Source organism: Podarcis vaucheri (genome assembly GCF_965113315.1).
Source record: "Podarcis vaucheri genome assembly, chromosome: 3".
Classification (NCBI taxonomy): Eukaryota; Metazoa; Chordata; class Lepidosauria; order Squamata; family Lacertidae; genus Podarcis; species Podarcis vaucheri.
In genome coordinates, this window is record NC_138761.1 from 40,567,443 (window position 1) to 40,582,749 (window position 15,307).

At 44.3% G+C, this 15,307-nt stretch overlaps 1 long non-coding RNA gene across 1 annotated transcript; it reads right to left on the reverse strand.

Moving 5' to 3' along the window:
• Positions 1–5,304: 5,304 nt before the first annotated feature.
• Positions 5,305–15,031, reverse strand: LOC309528659. The gene is made up of 2 exons (XR_014217864.1): positions 14,922–15,031; positions 5,305–8,113 (listed from the first exon to the last, which is right to left on the reverse strand). It is a non-coding gene; the product is annotated as an uncharacterized lncRNA (long non-coding RNA).
• Between the last annotated feature and the right edge of the window lie 276 nt (positions 15,032–15,307).

Genomic DNA, 15,307 nt, shown 5'->3' on the forward strand with positions numbered 1-15,307 from the left:
GCAGTAGGAGGCCCCATTAGCTAAAGTGGTACCTCAGGTTAAGAACAGTTTCAGGTTAAGAGCGGACCTCCAGAACGAATTAAGTACTTAACCCGAGGTACCACTGTACATTTAAATCACACGGCTCCCCGCAAATAATCTTGGGGATTGTAGTTTATCCCTCAGAGACCGATGTAGTTTGGCCCAAAGTTTCCTTTTTGGAGGGATTTTATTTTAATGGAGGTGCATTCAGTGATGTGAAGCCCTGCCTAAAGTGAGTTCTCGCCACCTCAGCGAGAACTTGTAAGTTGTTTTGGGTCACTTTTGTGAGGAAAGTGGCTAATTCGTAACTCCTCCTCCTAAGTGCAGCTTTCAGCAGGTCTCTCCTCTCTTATTCATGTGTTGTTTGCAGTGTCAATTTCTTTCAAACTTGTGCAAGTTGGAATGACCATCTGATGAGACAGGCTAAATTCACAGTCTCTCGTTACCTCGGAAAGGGCGACTTCCGTGTGCCCTCTGCCAAAAGCCTGACAGACTCATGTGATCTGAGTGCCTTAGGACAGAGGGAACAGGGATGATGTCCGAGCAGGTAGAATTGTTGCTCAGAGCAAGAGCCAGATGGATATAAGGAGCCACCTTAAGAGAGAGGGAGAGAGAGAGAGAGGGATTCCAGCAGACCATCCATATGACCAAAGAGACACTCACAGCAAAATGTTTCATCTACCATATTCCAGAGCCAAGGCAACCCTAACAAAGAACATTTCCCTTCAGACTTTTCTGTGCTGCAGCTGGGTCTGAAGATTTTCTCCCTCCCTTCTCTCTTTTTATAATAATTATGTCATTATTCCACCCCCCTTTTCATTCAGAGAAAAGAGAGGAGAGGTGATGCCAATGCAAAAGAATGGGCATTTAAACAGAACTAGATTGAACAAGCAGTGTGTGCCCAGAACAAGAAGTCTTTTTACATTGCATATGAACTTATACATGGCTCCATTCAGCATATTCCCCCCCGGTTTGAGCTCGACGCAGAGAATCAGGCATTCACAGCCCTGGGACTTACATCACTGACATTTCCACATTTTCATACTCAGCCTTCCCTGAGTTTTAGTTAAAAGAATCTAAAACACAGCTGTGAAAACATCAGCTGATTTGTTACAGGCAAAGGATATTCCATTTTTAATTGTTTAAAATTTGATTATCGTTGAATATTCCTAGGACATGGGTATATATGATATGTTTGCATGCATGTGCATTTTCCAGAACAATCTGGCTTTGTTGCCACCACCTCATAGCTCTCTCTCTCTCCCTCTGAATGAAAAAAAGGAAAGCAATTATGGCATTCTTAGGAAGCCAACCCTTCATTGCACTGATGGTTGTCAAAAGACGTGCACCAGATCTGTGTCCATATCACCTGTGTGTGTGATATCTACCTGTGTCTACTCCAAATAGCAGCTGTCTGGCTCCATAAGTTCATATCCCATTAAAGATTCTGCAAAAGCCTCAGGGACATTACAGTGGTACCCCAGGTTACATACGCTTCAGGTTACATACGCTTCAGGTTACAGACTCCGCTAACCCAGAAATAGTACCTCGGGTTAAGAACTTTGCTTCAGGATGAGAACAGAAATCGTGCAGTGGCGGCGCAGTGGCAGCAGGAGGCCCCATAAGCTAAAGTGGTGCTTCAGGTTAAGAACAGTTTCAGGTTAAGAACGGACCTCCGGAATGAATTAAGTACTTAACCCGAGGTACCACTGTATTGTGAAGCCCCTAATGCAATTAGATTAGAGGACAAGATCCTTCTTAAGCGTGAAGACAAGCGGGTGCAGTCAGATGAATTCACGTTGCTCTGGATAGCAGGAGTAGAACGAATGGGAGGACACTGCCGGGAAATGGGTATTGGCTAAATATTAAGAGAACATTCCTAACAGTAGGAACTGAGTACCTTGGGAAGTGAGAGCTCTCCTTCCCTGTAGCATTTGAGCAGAAACTGGGCAGTCTTCTGTTGGGGATGCTGTCATTTCATCCTAGATCCTGCACTGAACAGGAGTTTGGACTAGATGGTCTCCGGTGTACCTCCCAGATGTATGATAGAAATCAATCTCGAAGCAAAGCACATCAGACATGTATGAGGAAATGGTAAGATGCAACAGTGTAACAGTATGGAGAGAAAACTTAACACTGATCACTCCCGCTTGAAACCAAACTACAGCCTGCCAAGGTAGCAAGCCGCAGTTCCTGGCACTGTTCGGCCTTACATTGCAAATTAAGAATTGCTTTGTTGCAAAGTTCTGCTTCTTTTTCAAAGTAGCCACTGCAGGTGACAATTCTGGGAGCCCTCTATGTAGTAACAGAGAGCAGGAGAAATATTAATTAGGCTTCTTGAAGAGGAAAAGGGATTCTCCCACAATTAGCATGCAAAGTGAATTAGCATTCTTTCCATTAGAAGCAAAGGGTTGTCTTAAACCAATCTCTTGTCCCCATCCATGCCAGGCAAAACCACATTCTTTTATCCAGGAAGCCTAAGATTATACAAGATTAGGTTTTTCTTGATCTCCCTTTCCATACTGATTGAATTGTTCCCCCTCGCGCTTTCCACCAAATCCTGTTTCATGACATCACAGGCGGTTCCCATGGAAATAAGGATAAGGTCATTATTTATTTATTGTAGGTTAATAATAATAATAATAATAATAATAATAATAATAATAATAATGCAGCCCTTCAATTGCATCCCCAGTTTACAAGAAAGAATAAAACAATTCATGTGTAAATGCAAACAAAACATAAAATGAAAAGGCCACACAATCACAAAAGCAGCAAAGAACAGCCAGCAAGGTTAAAATCATATCTGAAAAGCTTGGGGAAATAAAAAGGCATTTGCCTGGAACCAAAGTCTCTTCACTGATTTCAACAGGTCTTAAAAGTGCTTACTGTTGTTGCTTAGATTAACACCCTTTAGATATTACTGCTAGTGTTAATGCTTAAGCAAAGCCCCCCCCCATACAGTCCTTTCCTGTTATTGTAATCTGTAGCCTAGACTATATACATGCTGTTACCAAATACCTTGAATGCCCCACCTGCATTAGATCAATGACAGCATCATAGATGGGTGATTCTCCCAGGATGAATGGAGGCAACTTGTCCCAGAAGTCCCTTTGTCTAGCCTAGGAGCAAGGAACCTCAGTTCTGGGAGTGAAATGTCTACGTGACCCTCAGGACTTTTCCCAGGCCACACCCCTCCTCAGGCTCAAGGATACATATATTGCCCCACCCACTTTTTGTTGGTGGCAAAGGAAAAAATAAGTATATAAAGGATGAATTCCTGGAAGCTATGATCCAAGTTTGGGGCAAGTACCCCCACAGAACCACAAAATATGCAGTAAAATAAAGTGTGGAAATATAGGCTGTTAGATCTTTAAATGTGCCCTTGTGAGTTCCGAAAGCTCCTCTCTTTCCCTGGCATAGATAAAGAGCACACGTTTGGTAAGTTTAAAAAATGGTTTACTTACAAACTCTCCAAAGGTCAGATTCATGTGCTTTTCCATACAGCATTCAGAAAAGTTGCACAGGCAGTAAAACTTGGTTTAGTTGCAAAGTGGTGATAGTTCCTAAATTATTGGTATAGGAACTCAAGAGCCATTTGGTCTGAGCCTGCAGCTGAACTTCTAAGGTGAACTGGAGGGGAGCAAAAGCTTGATCGCCTAGTCCTTTGTCAGGTGAGCTAAGCCTGGCTTACTCTATGGTCTTAACCCCATCATGCATTAATTAGACTGAAGCATGTTGGTTATATGAGGCTGGCTATCCCACACTTTTTGCCTCTGGTCCTGCCCACCCTGGCATGTGCCCTCTTCCCCCAGGAGTTGCCTGTGAGGGAATGCAGCTCATGGGCAGCCCTTATCCTTGTTCCTGCCCTTTCCTTGTCCTCCTAACTTTTAGGGGATGTGTGTTGTATTCTTTTTTCAATTTCTATGAATGATGAATGATGAGCACAAGCCCACAGGCAGAAATATCCCTGCCATCTTCACCTTAAAGGGTTCATCCAATGCCTGTCTATGTCCCCTCTCATACAACTGTGTGCTTTTGGAGATATTTCCAGGATCACATATTTAGAACTCAGCCTCAGAGAAAGACAGAGCAGCTGCTGCAGTTTTACCACTGACAAAACTGTCTAAATTTCTGAAGAAAAAGAATCTCCCTTCTCAGATACACATTTGCAGCTCAGCAGGGTTTAACTTTCTTGTGCCATTTCTCCCCTAATCAACCCTCAACCTGCCCCATGAGCACTGGCGGGGTGGTATAACTTTGCTATCCCAGCCTGGAATCTTGATTAGCGAAAGTTTAGAAGGACTGGGAAGCCTAATTTTTAGAAGTTTTATCTTCTAGGCCAGTGCTTTCCAAACTGCATCCAGGAAAACTTTATCAGGGGCTTCTTCTTAAGAAGACTGGTAAAGGTAAAGGACCCCTGACAGTTAAGTCCAGTCGCAGACGACTCTGGGGTTGTGGAGCTCATCTCGCTTTTAAAGGCCAAGGGATCCAGCATTTGTCCGCAGACGATTTTTCCGGGTCATGTGGCCAGCATGACTAAGCCGCTTTTGGCGCAACGGAACACTGAAACCAGAGTAATAGCAGATAAACTTCACTGCAAGACTGTGTGACCAATGTTTACCACTTTCCTCTGCAATTTTGCTGTAGCAAGAAAATATTGGGCATGATAAATGAGGATATGGTCTTATTTCACATGGAAATAGATGTGAAATGGAAATAGATATAGCTGAATAGATATAGCTTGAGCTCAGTGTGAACTCTTGCACATGCCCCCAATTTTTTTAAAAAAGTGCACAGGGGTTCCTTGATGGACAGGTCAATATGGAATGGGTTCCCTGAAGGTAGGAAGTCATAAAACTAGCCTCCAATTTTCCAAATCAAACTGACAGTGCAACATAAGGCATGACGGAACATAGGATGCCAGTACAGTGGTACCTCGGGTTACAGACGCTTCAGGTTACAGATGCTTCAGGTTACAGACTCCACTAACCCAGAAACAGTACCTCGGGTTAAGAACTTTGCTTCAGGATGAGAACAGAAAGCGTGCGACGGCGGCACGGCGGCAGCAGGAGGCCCCATTAGCTAAAGTGGTGCTTCAGGTTAAGAACAGTTTCAGGTTAAGAACGGACCTCCGGAACGAATTAAGTACTTAACCTGAGGTACCACTGTAATCATATGGTCACGCTGGTGCCCTGAATCTCTGAGCAGTGATTGGTTTCAGGGGTTCAGCACTACTTGGGTTTGGTTTCTTTTCGAATAGGGTCCTTGGGGGTTTAGTGGTGTTTTGCAACATTTTTATTTATTATCAGGCTGTGCATTGTTGGAGGTAACAGTACAGCATAAAGCATTCCAACAGGAAGTCTCCTCTTGCCACATCGGGTCCTCCAGGACAACAGCCAGCATCGCCAATATTCTTTTTATAGAGCCCAAACTCAGGTCCCTTATTCTCTTCCATATCTGACTCAGTCTGCCTCAAAACTGCCAGCCTGTTCTCCAGAGATACTGCTTACAGCAGGGGTCAGCAAACTTTTTCAGCCGTGGGCTGGTCCACCGTCCCTCAGACCTTGTGGGGGGCCGGACTATATTTTGAAAAATAATAATAATGAACGAATCCCTATGCCCCACAAATAACTCAGTGATGCATTTAAAATAAAAGGACACATTCTACTCATGTTAAAACACGCCGATTCCCGGACCATCCGCAGGCTGGATTGAGAAGGCGACTGGGCCGCATCTGGCCCCTGGGCCTTAGTTTGCCTACCCCTCGTTTACAGCATCCCCAACTGGGAAGGAAAAGGCATAACCCTTTTCATATATTACCTCAGTCATTCCTAAGGCCAGCTGTTGAGAGCCATTGGCCTAGTATCCAGAATAGAGGCCTCATATATTAGGCCTGGGCCTTCTCTTGTACAGCTATGATCTGATGCTCTTGCATCTTTAAGCCAGTGCGCATCACCAGATTTTTATATTTTTGCTAGAAGTAGAAACTGGCGATCACATTTTTTCAACATATATTAGTCTTGGTTTCCTTGTGAAGATGGAAATACATTGCCTTGTTCTGAGCCATTATCAAAAACAATAAGAGAATCTTAGTATATATAAAATATACAGAGGCACATTGTTTTTTGTCCATCTGTAAAAATCATGATTTCTCTGAAAGGCTAACTAGTGTCCTTGGCAAGAGCATTTTCCAGTACAGTGTAATTGCAATATAGATTCTTGAATTTTGTCAGGTCCACGAGCTGAAAATATTTAGCTGGGCATTCTCCAAGCTATTTGTATTTCCTTGTACATTCAAGTAAAAACTTCATGGCTGGTGATATCTTAGTGTTACTAATATGAAAAAAACGTCTTTGCAGCATCTTTGCTATTAAAAAGCTATTCTTTTGCCACAATAAGCCAAAGCATTTTGAACATCAGAAACATTCCAGGATTTATTTATTTTTTACTGTAATGGATGTTTAGTTCCTCCTTGGTTTGTTGCTTATTTAGAATATGGAATGTTGCTCTCTTTGAAGTCAGTGGACCAGCACTGATTTGCACATGATAAAGATCTGGCCCCCAAATCTGTACCCATCTAGGGTAATTGAGCTAGGTGAAACCCATCTAGGATTGTGAATATGAAGATCCTACATTTTAGAAAGCTCATTTCTCAAATGATTGCACCAGAATTTGGATACATGCAAAGGTGTATCTATGCCCCTTTATTGCCCTTGGCAAGGAGCTGTGTTGGCGCCTCTGAAGTTGGGGGACCAGAAACTCAGAAAGTTTGCTTTGGGTTGACTTTTGCACTCCACCAGTTTCTTCCTCTGCAGCCATCAGGTTTGGGTCTGCTCTGTTCTGCCTCCCCTCTTCCTCTGCTCGTCTCCCTGCCTGCCTGGTTCAGCTCACTGCTTTCGCTTCTGCCTACTTCCTCCCTCCCTCCCATCCCCCCCCCACTGGAACTCTTGCCAACTCTTTCCCTCTTTCTTCCCTCCAAGCCCTGTTGGGTGCTCAGCTCACACTTTTAACAGCATCACTGGCCAGCTGAGGAGGGGGCCCTGCAGGGCTGCTGCGATAGCCCATGCCAGCAACCAGATTCCTCCACCGAGGTGCCCAGATGAGCCTGCTCAGTTTGCCCGGCCACCCAAAGCACTGGAGGAGTGGCCTGGGGAGCATACGGGCAGGTGGGTGGGTTCCTAGCCACTCTAAGCCAGAGGTGTGATTTTTGCGCCGCCGCCCCCTGCCTGTGCCCTTGGCTAGGGCCAACTCCTAGGTATACCTTTGGATATGTTACGGTTTAGTAACACTAGTCTCTCCCCCCCCCCAAATTTTGCTAACTTTGTGTGCTCAAAGCATGTTCCCATCTCTGTCGCCTCCCGCACCTTAGCACTAAGGAACCAGGAAGAAGATTATTTGTGGCATTTCCTTCCTTTACTTGCCTTCTTCCTCAGATATCAAGTCAGTGGTTCTAGGGTAGATAGCTATACAGAGTTTAGTGTCAGTTTTCAGGCTTTTACAGCAGTGTTTAATCATTCACCACAATACAAAGAGTTGTATTTCTTCTTGCTTTTGTCTTCACAGGTGGGGCTTTGGTCCTGGTCATATTGGGGGAACTCATTGCCCCAAAGGAATGTAAAATTTCTAATACTTCCACAACGAATTTACTGGAGGAAGCAATAATTCCAGAGGGGACACTCTGGAGATAAAGAAGCAATAATTCCAGAGGGGACACTCTGGAGATAAAGTTCAGACCTAAGTCTTTATACCTTCACATGTGGGTGGATGGGATTCAGTTATATTCCAGTGTCTTGGTGTACAAGGGAACAGCTTGAAAAGAGAAAATGAAATCAGAGCATCAACTTGGCTTACACTGGAGTCCATTGAATTCAAGACTAACTTTTGCTCCAGACCTTTTGTGTGACTTGGAACAAGATCTTAAGTATCCATCTTCCTTGGCTCTCCATTCTGTTAATAAAGAAAATATTCATGTAGGTGAATGAGGAAAGTTATGGTAGAAGACTAAGGTCCAACATACACATCCCTTTGGTTTCCTAAGGAGGCTTCCATAAATGCTGTACTTCCATAAAGTTTTCCATATTAAAGTGCTCTACCAAAAAAGAAAAGAAAAAAGAAATTAAGTGTATGACATAATCTGTTGTGTGTATAGTAGATTCATTCTCATGGCATGGAGATACAGTAGTTCTATGGATGCACAAGGTGTACTCTAGGATCTATGCAAAGCCATGGCAGACTACTGTTATCTGCAGGCTCATCTTTTCTGGTTGGAAGTGGCTATCGAACCATATCCACAAAGAATTATTCAGCACTCGGCTACAAAGAAGAGGAAGAAGAAGAGTTTGGATTTGATATCCCGCCTTTCACTCCCTTTAAGGAGTCTCAAAGCGGCTAACATTCTCTTTTCCCTTCCTCCCCCACAACAAACACTCTGTGAGGTGAGTGGGGCTAAGAGACTTCAAAGAAGTGTGACTGGCCCAAGGTCACCCAGCAGCTGCATGCGGAGGAGCGGAGACGCGAACCCAGTTCCCCAGATTACGAGACTACCGCTCTTAACCACTACACCACACTGACCCTTCAGTGGGCTGAAATACAGCTCAACAAAATGTGGCTTGAGTCTGAGCACGCAGGCTGCTTCACTAGGAAGACAGCAGAGATCGGGTATATGAGAGATATCAGGCTAGATAGAAAATAATTATCCACTTTTTCCAATGGACAGTGCATTGGTCCATAGTCTGCTTCAACAATGGGAACCTGTGGCCCTTCAGATACTAAAATACATTCCCACAATCCTTGATTGACCACCCTAGATGGGGTTGATGGGAACTAAAGTCCAACAACATCTGGAGGACCACAGAATCTCCATCCCTAGTCTACAGTACAGACAAGTATAGATTTGTAACAATACATAAATTGCCTTTTTGATTGATGAAGCAAGTAAATGTTATCTGAGAGTACACCAGGTGAACTGGTCTTCTGGGTCATGTAGATCTTTGTAGGCTCACTCACTACCAAGGCTACTGCCAACTCTCAGACAACCAGATTACCATTTGCAAATTCAAATTGGGTTGACTTCTTCCTTTGGCTCACACACACACACACACACACACACACACACACACACACACATATATATATATGATCAAAAGCACTTCATGTGATTCAACACCCCCCACCCCAAACTTCCCAGCAATGCTCAGTCATCTGGTGATGCTTCTAGGTCTAAAACTATTTTTTGAGATCTAGACGCACGAGTCATGAGCCATAATAACTGGCCTTCTTCCATCTGCTCCATTTGGTATCAATTTGTGCCTGGAAAAGAGCATTTCCAGCTCCCAGCTGTGCATGCCTGCCTGCCAGGGCAGTTCTGATTAGATTTGCAGCTGTGCTTAACTTTCCTCTGCTTGCATTAGACTCTTGTTCTAGGGCTGAAGGGAAAGGGGGAGGGTGCAAAGATACAAAGGCCTGTAAGGGAGGAGCAATTCCTAATGGGAGGAGTGCGCTTTATCTTAACCACTATTATTTCCCTCTTGGAAGTATTATTTCTATGTCATTCTTCTCATCTCGTCTTTGCTAATTGCTAGCTGGGGATAGATAGCTTTGTTGGGAACCCTTCTTCACACCAACAATGATTCTTTGCTCATCTAGACATTAGGTTGTTGTCCAGAACTTTGTAACACTGCAGAAAAGCCTGATTTATCAGCCTTCGCATTATAATATTGGGCTTCTCCTGGTCCTTGGAATATGGCAGATATTTCATCACATTCCTGGATTGTTTTTGGTTACACACTGAGATATATGAAATGTCAAATAATTGTTTTTAACAGAGAAGCTGAATATAATGCTAGGTGCTTATAAATCAGCTATTGTAGGAAATACAGACTTTCTTGCACAGTCATGAGAAGTAGTAATACAGAGGTTTGGAATTACCTCGGAGGGAAATCTCAGCAAGAAGATAGCAGATTGAAGAAAAACGAAAGTGGAAAGTTCTGCTGCTAGTTTAAAGTGATTCAGGGACTGGCAAGGCACACTATAATAGCTTCCTAGTTAGCCACCACTGTTATAGTTCACATAATATAGTCCTCCTTGTTGGGTAGACTTCTTGTTTGAAGGATGCTGCTGATTGATGAGACCTTATTCAGGCAACCAACAGGAATCAATATTTGACTATTTTGGCTTCACATAACCTCTCATTCATCCAGTTTGAGCCTTCATCCAGCCTTTGAGTGCACCATGAACCTGTTGCTGGCACACAATGATTTGACATCAGAGTCAGCTGAAGGCAATTGGAAGAGGTAAGTTAATTTCCCATTTGGTAACTCTGAAAGGTAATGGTAGATCCCTAACAATGGACTGTAGGGTAACCATTGCTCCATGTTACTCTGCTATTGCTGTGTCTCATGTAAAATTATATTGTGTATGTGTGAAGGACACCAAGAGAGGTTGTATTGTCATATTAGTCCCATGAAATACAGAAGTTTTAATTAGGTAAAATGGAAAGGCCTCTAAATGTCTTGTCTGAATACTTGATGTAGTTTAGAATACAGCTACTAGGCTGCCAGCTGGGACTAGCCCTAGGAATCATATACCAGTTTTGAAACAGCACTAGCGGCTGATGAATTTACTGTAAGTGGGTGGCAACTGCAGAGGGCTTTTTCATCTGTGGCTCTGCAGCTGAGAAAAGCTCTTCCCAAGGAGGCTCAACTGGTTCCTACTCATTTCTTTTTGTGCCAGATTAAGATCTCTGCATTATCACAGGCCTTTAAAAACACTGCTTTGAGTTGTTTTGGCAAACTCTGCCAACTCTGGTATGCTATGGTTCTTGTTTGTCACTGATTTAATGGGTTTTTAAAAACTTACATCAGTTTTATGCTTGCACTTGCTGTCCTGGGAATGTGCAGCTAATATACCTATTCTTGATATTTATCATTACTTTTTACATGATTGCAGAACTGACAAGACACGTGTTGATCCCATTTACTGTATAATGGATTTCTGTATGAATAGCCACAGTCCAAGTGACTGCCAAATTTTATCTTCAGATAAGGCAACGAAGGTCTGAATCAGCAGCTTCCTTTTCATTTTTGCATGATGAGTTTTGTACGATTCAGAGGTCTGAGTATGTAAGTCAGAGAGAAAGATGAAGGCAATACCATCCTCTCAGCTAAATGCAGCACTGGGCTGTGCACCAGCAGCACGACTGGGATTTCCCCTTTTCAGTACTGCCAACAAACATCTACCCACCTTCTAAGAGCTGGCACATGCCTTGGCAACTGCTCTGGAGGGGACCATAGGAAGCTGATTATTGGTCCTTCTAGTATAGATATGGGGAACCTTTGGCCCTCCAGATGTTGCTGAACAAGCATGGTCAAGGTTGATGGAAGGTGTAGTTCTGCAACATCTGGAGGGCCAAAGGTTTCCCACCCCTGATATAGTTGGGTATTGTTGATGATGACTGGCAACAGCTCTCCTCTCCAGAATTTCAATCAGGACACTTTCCATGCCCTCAACTATGTGGTGGGATATTTGCGGTATCCTTTCTTAAGCTTGTAGAGATATCACTAGCAATCCAGAGAATGGGAGTGAATAGCAGGGAATTAAGTCTGCCTGCTTAAAAATAAGAGTACAATGCACTCTTAAAACTTACTAACACCACTTTTACTGGACACTTTTGGAAGACACAGTATGGGGCCAGAAAATGGACAGTTGGTGACTAAATATTAATCCTTAATTAATTGTTATAAAACCATTAATATCCTGACTTTTGGCCCTAAAAAGAGTAACTCCCAATGCAACTTTCACTTATAATTAAAATATTGACCAATACGGCCATCAAAAACAAACAGAACACATTTACAATGATCAATGTAGCAGAGAAAAATTCAGCACAACTCAAATACGTAGTAAAATAAAATGGTTTTGACAGAATGTCTAAGTCATAATCTGTCTTTGCTTGCTCTTTCCACAGAATTTCAAATTGTTAAACTATGAGATGTTTTCTAGAAGCTACTTTGTGCCCCTTTTAAATATCTGTTATGAATGCAAATTGTATTGACACATCCTGGGAAGAAAGAAAGGACACACACACACACAAACATTTGATTAACCCTAAGTCAACATTATGATCCAAGAATCTGATTTTGCTTTTGCAATAAATTCAGGAAATAATTTTTTTACCAAATCCACCAATATCAAGAAAAAATGAACCATCACAAGCAAAATCAGCAATTTGTCCCAAAGATCAGGGTCACAGCAGGACAGTTCAGCACATTTCCAGGAAATGGCTGGTATAGAGATCAGTACCTTAGCAGCAGTGAGCTGCAGATATAATAGGAATGGGGGGTTTAGAGATCTGGTGTTGTATTTCAGAAGATTAGAATTAAAGATTGCAAGGGCAGGTCCAAGGCTTTTCACCACAAATCTCTGCCTCCACTGAGCTCTGAAATTTCTTATAGGTTTTACAAGCCAGTTATGTGCTTCTGGTGGCACTTTCCTAATCTCCCTTGCTGCCCACCCTCACAAGTGGAGAACCATTTAGCAGTAAGGAATAAATTTTAGTTCCTGGACATGCTAAAACCACAGACTCTTGGAGAAATGCATACATGTCTCCTTTCAAACTGAGCCACTATTTATTCCTCAAGACCAAGAGACACTTTACACACAGTAAAGCAGCTCATTGTGATCTTTTCAGCTTCCTTGCAGCAGCTTGCTCTGTCTCTCCCCCCCCCCCCGCTGTATTAATGAAATTATGTCAGCTTGGGAAGCAGGACTTTTACATGTACTGTAACCATTACCTCTTTTTCCCTCTTCACCATTTCCACACCTAACTCTATATCAGTTGCACTGCATCTCATTTCCACAGCTGCCGTTGCCTTGAGCTATACACAGGTGGATGTGTGCTTTTCCTACATGCTCAAAAAATGATTCCACCCAAATGATGTTTACACTTGATTTTAGCCAAAAGGCCAAGAAGCCAAAACAATTTTTACGAGTGAATGCATTATTCCTGATTAGAATTACATCATTCTAATATGGGAATCACATGGTTGCCATATGAGATGATGAAAGGCTAATCGGCAAGGATGTTTCCCTTTAACCTTTCTTTTAGAGATATATTGGGAGAGCGCACAAACACACACCACAAAGTGTTGACAGCTCTGAAACAGAGGTGTAGTGAAAACGATTTGCTGAAGGAAGGGCCACTTCACACTTACTGCATTGTCTATACTGAAAGCACTTGTATATAAAAAGTGTACATTTATCAGTGTGTAAATGCACTGTGAATAAGCACTGGGGAGCTGAGGCCACAATTATGTCCCCCTGGTGCTTATTCCCCAGTGTTTAAGAATACATGCCTGCTAGTCATACTTTATTCCCCAAACACAACTGTGTCAAGTGTGAAGTGGCTGAGGCAGGACTTGACCTGCAGTACAGTGGTGCCTCGCAAGATGAAATTAATTCGTTCTGCGAGTTTTTTCGTCTAGCGAATTTTTCGTCTTGCGAAGCACGGTGTCGGAAAAGTTTTGGAAAAGCTTCAAAAATCACCAAAAACCTCAAAAAAGCCTACCACACCGCGTTCTATGAGTTGCTCCTTGAAGTCAAGTCGCAACTGTATTAACGGTGTTAAGAGAAAGGAAACAAACTTGCAAGACGTTTTTGTCTTGTGAAACAAGCCCATGGGGAAATTCGTCTTGCGAAGCAGCTCAAAAACCGCAAAACCCTTTCGTCTAGCGAGTTTTTCGTCTTGCGAGGCATTCGTCTTGCGGGGCACCACTGTATATAGTGGTATGTATGTTGTATGTGTTGACGTAACCTGGTACAAGAGCAGCTCTTGGCTTATTTTATCTGGTGACTGATCAGAGGACAATAGACTGGCATATTACAGAGTCATTCTGTGCCATAAATTTCTTCGAAAGCAAAACTAGAACTGATGCGGGAGATCCTAAACAAGAACTCTGGAGCTTTTTAAAACGGGCAACCACAGTGGGAGTGGCACGGGAGGGGATTTCAAGAAGGCAAAGCATGAGGTTTAGCTATACTTCCGCAGGTGCCATGGTTACAGCCCAAATAGTGCGCCCCCCCTTCCCTATGGCTGTTATTCGCATTAAACACACACACACACACACACACACACACACACACATATTCGATCTCCAGCAGCCAGTGTGTTCATTGTTCCACACCCCATAATTTAGCCCCTGCCTATACAGGCCAAGATGCCTCGTCCCCGATACCCTGTTCTGGAAAAAGTTCAGACTCTACCCAGCACCCTATTCCTTCGCTTCCAGACAGGGGTCACCTCCCGAGGCCTGACAGCCGCGGAGCGACGAGAGAGTCACCCCAGATCTCTCGACTGCTCGGCGCGGTCTGTTTCTTAGGAGCAGAGCGGGTGTGTTGGAAGCCGGGAACCCCCCCCCCCCATATCTATGGTGTGTTTCTTTGACGAGCTAATGGCAACATGTGCAGTTCGGGAGATGAAGGAACAAAAATATGGTCTCTGAATGCGCGCGCGCCCAGGTACGAGTTGCCACAGGTACGGGGGGGGCAAGCGTGATAACAAAGACATGTCTCGCCTGCCCCCCCCCAACTCCTTCTCCTCGCTCATTATAATGTGGGAGAAACCGAGCAGAAACGTGTTTTACAGCAGCAGCGGCACAAAACGTCTATATGCCAAACGAAACGAAATCCCGCTCGCAAGCCGGCGTTATCTTTCCGGCATGGGCGGGAGCGCCTTCGACACCTGCCTCCTCCTGACACACACACACACACACTCTCAATCCACCGCCCCCCCTCCCCCGCCGCCTTTATAAATCCGGCTCGCGCGAAGCCAGCGGCACCTTTCCCAGAGCAGCTGCTTCCCGCGCGCGCGCGCGCGCCCGGCCCCTCCTCTTCCCGCCCACCTGGGAGACGGACAGACTCCCTCTCTCCTCGCCTCCGCCGGCTGCTGGTGCGGACTCGCGACTCTGCACGTAGCGAATGGAGGCGGGCTCCTCCTCCTCCTCCGGCGCGCATGGAAACTGCTGCGCCGCGTGTGGCGGATCCCACCCCCCTCTATCCCCCCTATTCAGTTTCCGACGCACCATCAAGGGCTGCGTGTGAGACCGCGAGCAGGCGGGGCTCTTCCTCCGTCTCCTCCTGCCACATACGCGCCGGCTGCGCCTTTGCTCTTTCTGTTCTTTGGCGATGCCTCGAAGGGTTTAATCTTCGCTGCCTGCCGAGGGAGGGGAGTTTGGAGGTCATTTCGCTTTCCTCTCCTTCAGAGGTTCAGTTCCTGCCATGAAGGACT